Below are 14,961 nucleotides of genomic sequence, written 5' to 3'. Positions count from 1 at the left end.
GAGTCAAGCGTGCTTTACCCAAGGGCTGTTGTAGTCATTCTTGCTGTCTCTCTCATTTTTACCCTTGCTGCAGGGTTGGCTCAGCTGTTCGCGAGGCAGCTGCTGAACCACCATGGTTTACAGTCCCGTGTACTAAGATAGACACCAATTTCCACATACTTCAGTACAGTAAGCTGTAATTTGTGATGGTTCAGCAGCTGCTAGAAGAGCAGCTGAGCCATCCCTTCTGTACAGACAGAAACCACTGTGGTCACCCTCGAATGAGAGCCGGAGGGGCGGACACAGAGATGAAACACAAGATACAAAGTGACTTGTTTAAACACTGAAAACTAATAAGATCATTTAAAAACTGTAGCTCCAGAGGACACTCACCATCTACTGTTAGCTCAGGAGCTTGCCCTCTGCTTCCAGAGAGTGGAGAGGATGTTCCTAATGTTGACGTTCTTAATTCCTATCTGGAAGGTACGCTGTACACAGAGTTGTGTCAGCAAGCCACCCGTTAAATATATGCCATGAAATTTCCTTGCTACATAGTCTGTATCATTGTAGTAATACCTCTCTGTGACTGAGTAGACACACTCTAAATATGCCATTTACTTGCTAGGATTTCATCTTGGCAGCACTTACTCAGAGGTGCTTCCATTCAGGGAAGCTAAAAATGTAGCTGTAATTTCTGCCTAACTCCAGCTTGACAGCCTCTTTCCTCCTTCTTTCAAGCGTTACTTTCAATGGGCTAATTCTGTTATGAAGCGTGATATAGGCCCTGGAGACTGGCACCTAAATGTTATAGGAAGAGGTAAGATGAAAAGTCAAGCTGGTCCATCTCTTGTACTTGCCTCCGTTTCTGCTTCAGATCCTGCTCTTTATCTAACAGGTGTATTTTTTCCTGCTGGGGAGATTACATCCCTTGTAATGGATCATTGTTTATAATAGCATATTGGAATTAACCATTCATACAGTAAAAGCATGATTCACATTTCCACCATTCATACTGTTTGACAGACTAGTAACAGTTATTGCTTCCTTTCCCAAAATAATCCTCTTCTCTTACTCTGCTTCCTTCTCACCACCTGCTCATACTAAATGAGAGTTGTAAGGGAGCATACGTAGCGAAAGTTTTGATTGTGGCATCTGGGTGCGTCTTTGTGGCATTAATAAGAGATTTTTTGCCTGCATATATGAAAATTTCAGGAGGGATTGAAAGTGGGGAAATTATTTGGGTTTGGGGTTTTGTGTTGTTGGTTGGGGTTTTTTTCTAATTTATTTTTAAATTATTAGGAAAGGGCATCATCAGGGAAAGAGTTTTTTGAGATCCTCTGATACTTAGAAAGGCTTGTGTCGATGCAAATGGATTTTTGTGTTATATTGGGAGATTAAGTCATCTGAGAAGAAAATGAAGACTCTTTCACTTGTTGAAACAAGTTAACCCTGTTTTTCCTCAGTCACATCTATGACTGCTGAGTACGAAGGCTCTTATGAAAAGATTGGTGAAAGCAGGTCAGAGGTGAAGATGCTCTTTGCAAAGCTTTGTTTTGTCCTCACCTTGAGTCACTAGCATTGAGTCATTAGCTTTTTCCTTCCCCCCCCCTTCTTTTTCCTTTCCCCCCCCTTTCTTTTTCCTTCCCCCCCCTTTCTTTTTCCTTTTCCCCCCCCTTTCTTTTTCCTTTTCCCCCCCCTTTCTTTTTCCTTTCCCCCCCCTTTCTTTTTCCTTTCCCCCCCCTTTCTTTTTCCTTTTCCCCCCCCTTTCTTTTTCCTTTCCCCCCCCTTTCTTTTTCCTTTCCCCCCCTTTCTTTTTCCTTTCCCCCCCCTTTCTTTTTCCTTTCCCCCCCCTTTCTTTTTCCTTCCCCCCCTTCTTTTTCCTTCCCCCCCTTTCTTTTTCCTTCCCCCCCTTTCTTTTTCCTTCCCCCCCTTTCTTTTTCCTTCCCCCCCTTTCTTTTTCCTTCCCCCCTTTCTTTTTCCTTCCCCCCTTTCTTTTTCCTTCCCCCCTTTCTTTTTCCTTCCCCCCTTTCTTTTTCCTTCCCCCCTTTCTTTTTCCTTTCCCCCCCCTTTCTTTTTCCTTTCCCCCCCCTTTCTTTTTCCTTTCCCCCCCCTTTCTTTTTCCTTCCCCCCCCTTTCTTTTTCCTTTCCCCCTTTCTTTTTCCTTTCCCCCTTTCTTTTTCCTTCCCCCCTTTCTTTTTCCTTTCCCCCCCTTCTTTTTCCTTCCCCCCCCTTTCTTTTTCCTTCCCCCCCCTTTCTTTTTCCTTCCCCCCCCTTTCTTTTTCCTTTCCCCCCCTTCTTTTTCCTTTCCCCCCCTTCTTTTTCCTTTCCCCCCCTTTCTTTTTCCTTTCCCCCCCATTTCTTTTTCCTTTCCCCCCCCTTTCTTTTTCCTTTCCCCCCCTTTCTTTTTCCTTTCCCCCCCTTTCTTTTTCCTTTCCCCCCCCTTTCTTTTTCCTTCCCCCCCCTTTCTTTTTCCTTTCCCCCCCCTTTCTTTTTCCTTTCCCCCCCCTTTCTTTTTCCTTTCCCCCCCCTTTCTTTTTCCTTCCCCCCCCTTTCTTTTTCCTTCCCCCCCCTTTCTTTTTCCTTTCCCCCCCTTTCTTTTTCCTTTCCCCCCCTTTCTTTTTCCTTTCCCCCCCTTTCTTTTTCCTTTCCCCCCCTTTCTTTTTCCTTCCCCCCCCTTTCTTTTTCCTTTCCCCCCCCTTTCTTTTTCCTTCCCCCCCTTTCTTTTTCCTTCCCCCCCCTTTCTTTTTCCTTCCCCCCCCTTTCTTTTTCCTTCCCCCCCCTTTCTTTTTCCTTTTCCCCCCCTTTCTTTTTCCTTTTCCCCCCTTCTTTTTCCTTTTCCCCCCCCCCTTCTTTTTCCTTCCCCCCCCTTTCTTTTTCCTTCCCCCCCCTTTCTTTTTCCTTTTCCCCCCTTTCTTTTTCCTTTTTCCCCTCCCTTTCTTTTTCCTTTTCCCCCCTTTCTTTTTCCTTTTTCCCCTCCCTTTCTTTTTCCTTTCCCCCCCCTTTCTTTTTCCTTTCCCCCCCCTTTCTTTTTCCTTTCCCCCCCCTTTCTTTTTCCTTTCCCCCCTTCTTTTTCCTTTTCCCCCCTTCTTTTTCCTTTTCCCCCCCCTTCTTTTTCCTTTTCCCCCTCTTCTTTTTCCTTTTTCCCTCCTCTTGTTTTTCCTTCCCCCCCCTTTCTTTTTCCTTCCCCCCCCTTTCTTTTTCCTTTCCCCCCCTTCTTTTTCCTTTTCCCCCCCCTTCTTTTTCCTTTTCCCCCCCCTTCTTTTTCCTTTTCCCCCCCTCTTCTTTTTCCTTTTTCCCCCCCTCTTGTTTTTCCTTCCCCCCCCTTTCTTTTTCCTTCCCCCCTCTTTCTTTTTCCTTCCCCCCCCTTTCTTTTTCCTTCCCCCCCCCTTTCTTTTTCCTTCCCCCCCCTTTCTTTTTCCTTCCCCCCCCCTTTCTTTTTCCTTTTCCCCCCCCTTTCTTTTTCCTTCCCCCCCCTTTCTTTTTCCTTCCCCCCCCCTTTCTTTTTCCTTCCCCCCCCCTTTCTTTTCCTTCCCCCCCCCTTTCTTTTTCTTTCCTCCCCCCCCCCTTTCTTTTTCCTTTCCTCCCCCCCCCCTTTCTTTTTCCTTTCCCCCCCCCCCCTTTCTTTTTCCTTTCCCCCCCCCCTTTCTTTTTCCTTTTTCCTCCCTTTCTAAACATATACTGCAGTTTTGTGGCTGGAGAGGGAATAGCCACCAAGACTGAGGACAATGTGGGTAAGCAAGCCTTACACCTTTTAGGAGCTTCTACATAGCAAGCTTTGTACATACAGTGTCTACTGCATGTCACTGTCTATTCATCCTTGCATAGCTCTAGCTCATCTTCCAAACTTTTATGCTGGGGACATCTTCACTTCATCAGAGAACCAGCTGGCCTTTAGTGCCTTAGCCCTCTCTGTAGAACATTGATAGCTGTTACTCAGCTGTTGACTCCCATCTCGGTTCTGCAGGTCTTCTCCCCGTCCTTTGGTACAGTTGCATCCACGCAACCTACTGTTACCATTTATTTTTCCTCTGTGGGAGGAATCTCCTGTGCTCTGATGAGTTGCAATTCTCTGAGTGTCTCTAAAGATTGCCTTTGCAACCACTGGCATGGCAATGCAAGAGCAGTCATGCTGATGCCCTGTACTCGGCGCTGCTGACATGCTGGGAATGCTGGGTCCAGTGTTGGGCCCACTACTTGGAGAAGGATGTTAAGAATCTGGAGACAGTCCAGCACAGATCTGCTAAGGGCATTTTGTTCAGGAGTATGCGACCCATGAAAAGAGGCTGAGAGAGCTGGGCTTGTTTAGCCTAGCAAAAGAAGAGGCTAAGGGGTTGATCAAGTAGCCCATGGCTACTTGAAAGAGTTAGCGGTAATGGAGCCAAGCCCTTCTCAATAGTGGTAGATGATAAAATACGGGGGAATGGCCATAAGTTGCACTTTAGGAGATTCAGATTGAGATATTAAGATAAAATTTGGCACCAGGAGGGTAGTGCAGCACTAAAACAGGTTGCCAAGCAAGGCTGTAGAAACTTCATCCTTCAAGGCTTTGTGTCTCAGCTGGGCAAAGCCGCAGCTGGCCTTATCGGGTGTTGGCAAGGCCCTGCTCTTGGTGAAAAATGGGACTAGGTAACCTCCAGGGGTTCCTTACAACCTGCGTTTCACTGTTCCTCTGTTTTACTTTCTATCTCTTTTTGACTTTTTCTTCCTAGCATGTATCTGCCTGTTGTCATAAAGCGACTGTAACTTGTCTCCTGCAGAGGCTTCTCTGATTGTTTTCAGCCTGTTTTTTGAATGAAGTAAAACTGATGCTGTATCTGTGTGTCCCCCTTTCTCCAATAATTTGTGCTTCCCGGCCAACAAACACTGAATTTGAGAGAGGGGTAATGGTGGCAGAGGTACTAAGTTCCTACAACCTTCATAAAAACATGTGGCCTGGTGATCACATGGGAAGGAGACTGGACAACTTCTGATGAAAACGGTATGGCAGTGTGTGCTCCGGTTAGGAGTTAGGCACTAAAAGGCAAATAGACAGGAAACTAGGCGCCCTTACTTTCCTGATCACACAACTGTTATATAGTGGGCACCTAAACTGGCATTCTAGCTCAGCGGTAGATCACCCAAGTTGCGTTTTTTCAAACCTGAGTCTCCTCGAGTTAAGTGAGAGGGCCGAGTTTCAAAGCAACTGCAGCTATTGTGACTTTTTACAGAAAGCCAGAGGCTGCTGAAATTGATTTTAGATCTCTAAACAACTTCAGGAGTCTACTTTAGAGCTAATAAATAAAATCTACCTTCTGTACTGTGGTGAGCTACATGTATAGGTTTGAAATGTGGCGAAGATGGAATTTTGAGTTTCAAACATTGCTTTTAACTTCCTGATCCTCTGGCTTAGTTGCGCAGTTGATAGATTTTTCATCTTCGTGATCAGCCCCTTTGTATTCCCTCGAGCTAATTTTTTCAGGAAAAATTCCACTGAATTCAGAAGGTTCTCTGATCACACAAACAAGGGAAGAAGTGATAAAAAAGAAGCACCCATCTGTTTTGGAGTACTGCAATGCTGTCAGATGACCAGTTAGCTGTGCAGAAATCCTGCCTCCGTACTGTATTAAGAGGTTATGTCCAGAGGCTTAGAAATGGACTGAGCAACAGAAGATTAGTTAAGTGACGTCTGGTTTTGTTGCTGCCTGGTATGTACCTCTGCCTTCCTGCAAGCGTCTGCTAAACCCTCCTACGTGGGGAAGATTGCTCCAAGAAAACACACAGCCCGTGTTCTTCCTTCAGGTAAAAGCTTGGCAGGAGAAAACAGGCATTAGCTGAAAGGATTTCTAGGGTTTTTTCAATAACTGCTGTTTCTAAGACAAGGTTGTTTGCAACTAAAACTGTCAAAGCTGAGCCTTGCTTTCTGTATATTCCAGTTGGAATTAGTACTTTTTGATGAAAGAATTAATAGATTGACTCTGCGCTCACCACATAATTACGATCGTTGTGCAGTAAGGTTTAAGATGAATACCTGAACGGGGTTATTGCTCGGGTGACAGGCAGGGGGGAGACAGTCTGTTTTGGAAGAAGAGAGATTGTTTGTGACCTGGTCAATGAAAGAATCTGCAATGCACCAATCTTTACGTACTCTGTAAAGATTTACTTAGGAAAGGTGCCGGAATTTGAAATAGTGGACTTCCTATAACTTCTAACAACACTGTGTGCTGAAAAGAGGGCTGTCCTTTCGCCTTCCACACTCAACTTTGCCTACGAAGAATATCTGTTGGAAAGTGAGGATGAAAAAAATGCAGTTGACAGCTCCCTGTGTCTCAGCTGTAGGGATTTGCGATGGGTCTTGAGGAAAGAATTTTCCCAATAGCACTGTCTGCCTTTTCACCGTGTTGCCATCTGTAAAATAGCCATCTCCTGTCAACTACTATGCATGGCAGGGATGCAAAACAGGGCTTTGGGTTTAGCCCTCAAATTGAGGGGTGTGTTGTACAGCAGTATCTCTGGCAGGAAGATGGATTCAGATGTGCTGACTTGGCGTGTTTGCAGCTCTTTGGGTTTGCCCGATTTGGGCTTGCACAAAGTGTGTTTGTATATACATGCACAAATATACATGTGAGAAATTCACATCCTCCTTTATGCAGACCTGGGGGTCTAAAGGATCAGATGCATTACTGTCCATTGCCTTTTTCGTTTAAATTAGCAACCCTCCATAAATGGCCTGGGAATTTTTTTATTTTTTTTTTTTTTTTTTCCGTCTTGACCTGTGAGTGCTTTGTACCAAAAATATAAACTGAAAGGTCCCCAGGAGCTGAAAGGTGATACCCCACTGAGATGAGTACAGAAAGCACCATTCTGCGCTTGTGTGGTTTGATGCCGCTCGGCGGTGGCTGAAGAAGTGGCGACGTTTCTGTACGCTGCAGGTGCACATCGAGCTGCACAGCTCTGTTCTTCACTGCACTTCAGCCTGGACCTGACAGTGTTGCCAAAAACCCGTGCAGGTGAGCCTTTTGTGATCTGAGATCCAAAGCCTTTGGTTCATGTTACAGCACAAACAAGGGTTTGCTAAAGACTTTACCCTTTGCCTTCTTCGCTGTCTGGTGCATTGGGTCCCGATCTAGTGCTGTGGCTGTTGGGTATGATTAGGAGGGATTGTAGCTATGCCAAGATCAATTGAAATTCTAAAACTTTAACTGTCTTTAGATGACATTGTTTACCCACCATGTTCTATCCCAAAATGCAAATATATGCAAAACTGTGAGTTGCATTTTTAAAAAATCTCCTGTGAAATACGGCTGCTTTTGGGCATGGATAAAGAGCCAACGGGCCACACAGGGAAACACCTACTGTGTGAAGTGTCCTGCTATCTTTTGCATCTGCAAAAGACATTAGGAAACTTTGGGAAAAGCCCTGAAGTGATCTGAAATTTGGACAGTGTACAGTGCAATTTGCCTGCCTTGGAAGGATGAAGAATTTAGGCAACTCTGCTTGAAATTAAAACTGACTCCAGGGAGGCTAGATGTAACAAACAGGACGCCTGGATCTCGGTGACATTCCCCCTGGGCAACTGGAGTTATTTGTCTACAGAAAACTGCCAAGCTGCTATCTTTTTCTTCTTCTGTAACGCAAGCGAAGCCAAAGGATTTTGTTTTGTTCTGAGTGCTGCGGGAACTTTATTCCCTTGGACACGGATCATCTGTGCTGAAAGCCAAGTTTTGTCACGAAGCAAATTTTATCTGTTTAGATCTTAAACCTTTTTAGAGCAGAGATTAACAGGGGTATGAACACATAATCTTAACTTTCCAATATGGACACATAATCTGGTAGGGTGGTTTTTTTCCCCTTTCAAATGTATTATTACATCCCTGCCTGCTACTTCCAGCACACACAAAAAAATCACTTTAGAGATTTTAAAATTCTGTGATGTGAGCAGAAAGAACACTTTATAATCTTTATAATAGAGCATGTTGTGCAAGGTAGTAATTGCTAAGAACTGGTAGCTCTTGGGCCATCTGGGGCAGATTTGTTGACTCTCTTCTAACCAAACCTCAGGGTTTTTTTATGAAGGAAGCTATCATTTTCCTTAGTTTCTCAACAACAAAAACTTACTTATTAAATTCTTTAGAGGAATCTACCTTAAATCATGCATGAACTTACTGTGGATTGTTAAATTTTGTAGGTTCTCTTTTATAGTTGTTTGATCTTGTGGCAAAAAGTAATTACATTTCACCCAACCATGTATACTTGCCTTTTTTCCTTCAGTAACGACCAGCTTTACACTTAATGGAAAATTAACCTTCCTTCCCACAGCTTGAATTTCCTTATCTTAAGTCTTGTCTAGAGTCAATTTGAACTGTTGAACTAAATTTAAAAATGTTGATGAAATTAAACGTGGTTCAGACTTCAGTATTGGTTACGGAATTAGTTGCTGATCAGTTTGTCGCTTTAGCATGAATTGATACTTGACAGTTCAAATACTTATGAAATTGGATTAAGTGCATCTAGTTGGAAGTCTGTATGAAATTTAAATAGACAAAGTTCTCTCCACTACGCAGGGGTGTGCACACTCTTGTCTCCCTGCCTCACCACCCTCTTCGCTGCCAGTTCTTTCACACTCTTGCCAGCTCAATCAATTCGACTTCATGCAGCAAAATCATTTTTCACATACATGTGTCGATGGGCTCGCGTTGAACCTGATCTGGTAGACGTTACAAATAACCCTGCAGCCATGTGGTGGCTCCAACACAACGGAGATGGCGAGACCGTGTTGCTTAAGGACAGTCAGAGAGCCAAACTGCTTCCCCTTCTGTGCTTACGCCGTGTAGCAGCCTGGATTGCAGTGGATGGGGTGTAATGTGAAGCTGCTCTCTGTGTTAGCTTTGATCTGGCCAGCGCACTTACCGTCACAGTGGAGCCAAGACAGCGGAGATTTGAACAAGGGCTGTGCAAGGTTTTCAGAAGAGCTTGTGTTAGTACCCATTTCTGCCCCCACTGAATGAACTCTGTAGTCTCGTATTCTTACAGCTACTGTTACTTGAACTGCTTCTGGTATGTCTTTGTGCGTTGCAGTTAGGGCTCATAGTTGCAGCATAGTCGTGCCTTGCATTTTTCTCTCTTAGGCACAGCCTTAAGTTCCTTATCTCATGCAAGCTACACATCCATTGTGTTACAAGTTCATCCACTTCTCTAGCAGTCGTGCATTTCTGTAATCTTTTTGTAGTCCAAACTTCAAAACGAGAAATATGCAGTATTTGATGGACAAGCTTGTACGAACAGTGAGAAAACCATGGAGTACTTTTGGAGGACCATTCAAGTCATGCTTCTAGGAAATATAAAGAAATAAAATCATAGAATACCAGGTTGGAAGGGACCCCGAGGATCATGTGGTCCAACCTTTAAATAGGTTTGTTTTAAATAAGTGTACTATGCTGAGTAGTAAACTATCCCATTCTTTTATTTTAATGAAGTTTGGGACTGTCACTTCTGTTTTGGTTTTTTTCCCCCCCCTCGGTCACGTGTTGTTTCTAGGTTTGAACCAGTCTGTTCTTCTCTCATACCTCCCCCTTTCCTCAGTGTATTTTCTTCATGTCATAGAATCATAGGGCTGGAAGGGACCTCTGGAGATCATCTCGTCCAACCCCCTGCCAGAGCAGGGTCACCCAGAGCAGGTGGCACAGGAACGCGTCCAGGCGGGTTTGGAATGTCTCCAGAGACGGAGACTCCACCACCTCCCTGGGCAGCCTGTGCCAGGGCTCTGCCACCCTCACGTCATTGGATGTTCTCATAACAAGCCAATATGGACAAGGAGTGTTGGCTGGGATTGTACTATAGTTATTTATGAGCTGCCCTGTATCTTATCCCTAGAGCGCTGAAAACCTGTGAATCCTTGTATTTTTATTTTGGCATTATGGATTGTTGTTGTGGCCTTTGGCAGGTTTCTATCTGTGCATCTGAGCTGCCCGTGCTGAAATGCCTCTGAAGGTATTCAGTGAAAGGCTTTCATGCATCTGCATTAAAAGTGCTGAAGAACTTTTTGTCCTTGCTGCCCTAGGATCCAAACTTTGGGGGGTTTTTCTTCATTATAATTAGTTCTGGTGGAGGATGGCAGAATCATGGAATCACGGAATTTTTCGGAGTTGGAAGGGACTCCAACTCCCCTGCACTTGCGAAGAAAGCTATAATGCAAACTTGCGAAGAAAGCTATAATGGGGCAAGAAATCCATTGTCAGTTATATATTGGGTTTTTCCACGCAAGACCTCAGGAGATTTGTTTTCCATCAGGCGGTAATATTCTTACATCTTCAAAATAGTCTATGAACATGAGCTAATTAATCTCCACAAGACCTCTGGGAAGTAGACAAGTAGAGTTTTTAAAAAAACAAATGAAATAAGTGGAGTTTTCGGTATTTCCTGTGCTATCTTGCGATATTTACACTTCAGTGGGGCAGTGACACGCCTCCTGTGGGCGAACTGCTTTTTATCGATGCGTAAATGAAAAGGTTCATAATATATGAGATGGCTTAGGTATTAAATTAGACTTATTCAAGCACATACTGGATGTTTTGCTAACCTCCTACCCCTTCTGTAAGTGATCACTCTGTCATAGCACAAGGGGAGGAAAGAATTATAGCCGTGATTTTTATCTGCAAAACAGACAAAAATGTTTCGGCAGCACAGCAAAGAGATAATTTACTTAAAAGAAAAATAATAAAGCCACAGAGGAAAAGTGGGCTATTGAACTCCGCTGGAGTTCATCAGAAACTGTTCTAACAGGCACCTCTGTGTCGCAAGCAAATCCCTGATTCCCAAAAGAAGCCTTGGAGATGGCAAGTACTATATATTCTACCAGTGATTAGTGTCCATTAAGATTCAACTTGATGTCCAGTAAAGTGCTTTTGGCTACAAGCTAATAATTCTTGATGCATATTTGAGACTGCTTTATCTTGTGCATTTCCCAGTGAAGAACTGAAAGGGTTTTCTGCTGCTTTTTTTTTTTTTTTTCATCTCGGATGGAACTGCAAATATTTCCTTGACTAGCAACCTTTTTTTTCAGTGAGTTTGATGTAGTTTAGGTGGGAATCTGACCACTGAAAAGTCCAGTAATCTCACTTGTTCCTCACGGATGGTCTTTTCCCACTGTTACATGGCATGTATGGGCTCAAATGGTAGCAGGGAAGTCTAGAGCAATGGTCACCAACATTGCTGACCCAAAGATACCTGTGTTCAAATAACAAGTGCTTTGCTTTTGCAGCCAGCCTCGTTACCCGTTGGCTGCAGGTGGTGTTGGGGATTGCTGGTCTAAAGGCTGGGAAACCCTAACGGAGCCTCCAGAGGCTGGTCGCTTTTCATCGTCCATAGATGAGTGCTCTGGTCTTTCTTTGACAGTGAGGGTAAGGTGTTAACCATTCCAGCCAGGAGCAAGCAGGAAGGATTTAAGGAATGTTTTTTGTTGTATTTCAGAGTTTGGAAGGGGTCTTTTATTCCTGCTCCTGGTAAAGCATGTGGTGGTGGGTTGACCTTGGCCAGCTGCTGGCTGCCCACCCAGCCGCTCTCACCCTCCTCCCCTACAGAACAGGGGGACAAAGATAAGACGAATAAGTTCGTGGGTTGAGAGAATGACAGAGAAACCCAATAACAGTCTACGGGCAAACCAGGCTTGACTTGGGGAAAATTAATTTAATTTATTGCCAATTCAAATAAGTTTGCAGAAGCAAAACTTAAAACACCACCTTCCCCCGCCCCTGTTTCCAACTTCACACCTTCATTTCTGACCCCTCGACCACCCTGCCGTCTGTTGGCACCTTCTCACAGGGAGTCTGCTGCTGCCAGCTCCTTGCCACCCCATCCCGCACAGGTACCTTGGAGCGGCCGGGGCTCAGTGTGGCGTTTCTGGATACGTGGGCGCGTAGGGAAAGCACCGCTTTCCTCTGTGCTGCCATCAGCCCAGGTATTTGTGGGGAAATAGGGGATCCTCCCTGAAATACCGTCTTTGTGTCGTGTCGCTTCTGCCTCACGCTTTTGGTAGTAATGTGATCAATATAGGCGTGTGAGCTGGATTCAGTGCTTTTTCCTGAAAAACAAGTTATACTCAGCACATATTACAATAACATAAACTTATTCAGACTATCAGTGCTCTAAGATGTTGGAAAACCTAATGATGTTTCTTATTTTTTAAATTAATTTAGGAGTCCTTTGTATAAGACTAAGTAATGGAAACTTTGCTAAAAACAGGCAACAGATTTCTTAGATAAATGAATCTGGAATATCCTGGATATATGCAGAGAATGTTTATTAAAACGCTTTTCTAGTAGCTTCTCGCCTGTGTAATTTGGCATTTTAAAAATCTTCTGCGAGCTGAGCGTTCCCATATGTATTTCTAATTTTAAGTAGTTCAGATAGATCATAGGAAGATAGACCTTAAGTTGACATCTTGCCTTTAATTGTAAATGATTTATACTAAAAGAAATGGATTTACGTTTAAAATTTAGAATATTTTTTTTTCTTTTTATCTATTCTACTCTAGTACTTCTGCTCTGCTATTAGGTTTCTTCAGCAGCCGTCTCTGGAGACAGAAGCTGTAACCGTGCCTGGTTACCTGCGTTGCCTCCCAGCAAGGTCTGAACAGAGGCAGCGGAGCTGGTCGGGAACTGGTTAATTCATTGCACTGACATTTTTTCTTGAGATACTGGGAGACAACATCCTATTCTTCCAATTGAATAGGGCTTTTTTTTTTTTTTTTTTTTTTTTTTTTTTTTTTAATGAGAAGTAAAATCTTACGTTTGTCAGAAGATTGGTTAGTTGACCAAAAGTCATGTGGTGGCGCACAGGTAACGTTATCAGTGGTTTTCTGCAGTCTTCTGCAAACAAGTTTTACTCCTAGACTTTGCAAATTGCATTTCCAATTCCTGAAACTGGGTAGATTTCTAGAATACTTCAAAGTACTTGTATGGTTTGCCTTCCCCGTCCCCCGCCCCGATTTTTTCTTTTTAATATCTTCCTAATTCGCTGTCTCTTCCTAAGCCTTCAGCAGGGTATTTGCTTGAGTCTGACAGCTCCTGCGGCATTTCAGAAATCTTATTTTGAGGTTGGTACAGCAAGTTTTAGGGTTGACAAAAATAGATACCAGGACTGAACCTTCCCAAGTCACTAAAAATGTCTTCTTTGAAAGAAACAGGCAGATTATGGCCCTATTTCAGAGGTGGATCCAAAGTTTAACCCTTCTGTTTGAACCTGATTTAAAAACAGAGGATGTCTAAATGATGTGAAATGAAAAAGCAAAACATGGGAAGAAAAACCAGAAATGTAATCAGACAAACTTTAATAAAAAAAAAAAAAAAGAAAAAAAGCAAGCAAGAAGAAAAAGCCAGGATTTAGCCATAAAAGCATTAGAACCCTTTGAAGAGACATACAGGCTAACTTTAATGTACCAGTCCTTAATTTTTCCTTTTTTTCTATCACACCCTGTGGTATATGTGAATTGTCTGATGTTGCTCCACCCTCCAGAGAGATGCTTTTCTGTGGTGCTGTAAATGTAGTTGGTACAGTGCTCTGGAATGAAGTGTTCTATATAATTACCATAGTATTTGGTTATTTGTGGAGCAAGGATGGTGAGGGAGAGGAGATTACAGTCGCTTATAAACTGCTACTGCCTTTTTTGCAGAATCTGGCTCAACTGAGATCATGAGACTGTTTTGCCCTATGTTTTCCGGTAATTAGGCATTTCTAAGCAGCAGGTCAAACCAATTTGTCTTTTAGAGGGGCTGTTTATTTTTTGCGCTGCTGTTAGTGACAGTTTGGGGCGGGGGGGCATCTGTTTTTTGAGCTGCCGTTCTGTTCCCATGCTAATCTTGGTGTGAGATCCCCGGGTGTAGTTCAGTGATTGGTTTTAGAGGGAGAGGGAGCAATTATAATTTTCTATCATTTATATGGTAGTCAGTATTGTTTAAGCACGCGTTCGACAAGTTTCTTTCCCAAGGGCTGTGCTGTGCTTTTCACGCAGATTTCTCACGTGAACCTTGGCAGGGGGTAGGGTGACCGAAGGGACTGTTTCTTCCAGGAGAAACACCATGAGGGTGTGGGGAGGTTGTTGCTTAAGAGAACGTACAGAAATTCATTTTGAGTAATGCAGCAAGAAAAAAGGAGATGTGTAGGATTAGAGGAAAAAGGGACTGAATCAGAGGAGAATACGGTGATGCAAACAAGTGGCAAAATTAGAGTAAAATAGGTTATGTTCAACCCCCCCACACACACACTTTCTCAAGAAATGCAGAAGGTAGTAGAGAGCGTGCAGCCTCTTGGCTCTTCGTGAGCAATTTTAGCCTGTTTAGCAACAGGCTGAACAACTTTGCATTCCTCCTGTGTGTCTGCTTGTCTGCTCTGGTCCCCGACTGGCAGGTGGGATCTGCTGGGAATCAAACCGTGGACTTTTAAACTGATCCAAGTTGACAGCGGGGGCATTATAATGTATAAGGGACATTATGATGGCAGCAGTAGGCAGACTCTGTAGGTTTTTGCTTCTGTGCCTCAAAGAGTCGCTTTTGTCTTTTTATTTTAGAGGAATGCTATACCTGGAAGTTCAGCTCTCAGCACGTCTGAAATAAAAAAGAACAGAGCTCAGGAAAAGGCATTTGGTATCAGACTTACCATTTCACTTTCAAAGCCATGGTTCTTAGATTGAATTTAAGGGTGGGGGGAGGGGGCAGTGCAAGAAATAAAGCGGGAGGAAAAAGTTCATTGTATCAGTGACTGTCCAGGGCTTTTTTGGTACTGCGTGTTTCCTAAGCTACAGAAACATTTGAAGTGGGGTAACGTCTTCAATTAAAGTGCAGTTTTGTCAGGCAAATTCAGATGTATTTCCTTGGTCGGCTGACAAAACCACGTTTTCATCTTGACTGGCTTCTTGTCGTCGGGACAGTGGATACAGCGGTATCAGCCTCTTAAGTTTCTCTGTAGCTGATTTTAGACTTGGAGTCAGCTGCTTGAAATCCCAGAATTTTC

The 14,961-nt window shown here is 43.6% G+C and overlaps 1 protein-coding gene across 8 annotated transcripts in view; it reads left to right on the top strand.

The window, feature by feature from the left end:
• The window catches only part of RASAL2 (RAS protein activator like 2), a 191,423-nt gene that overhangs the window by 95,368 nt on the left and 81,094 nt on the right, over positions 1-14,961 (top strand). The gene's annotated exons all lie outside the window — the stretch shown is intronic.

This window comes from Chroicocephalus ridibundus, chromosome 8, assembly GCF_963924245.1.
Source record: "Chroicocephalus ridibundus chromosome 8, bChrRid1.1, whole genome shotgun sequence".
Classification (NCBI taxonomy): domain Eukaryota; kingdom Metazoa; phylum Chordata; class Aves; order Charadriiformes; family Laridae; genus Chroicocephalus; species Chroicocephalus ridibundus.
The sequence above is the reverse complement of the archived record's forward strand: the minus strand, read 5'-3'. Positions and strand labels throughout refer to the sequence as shown.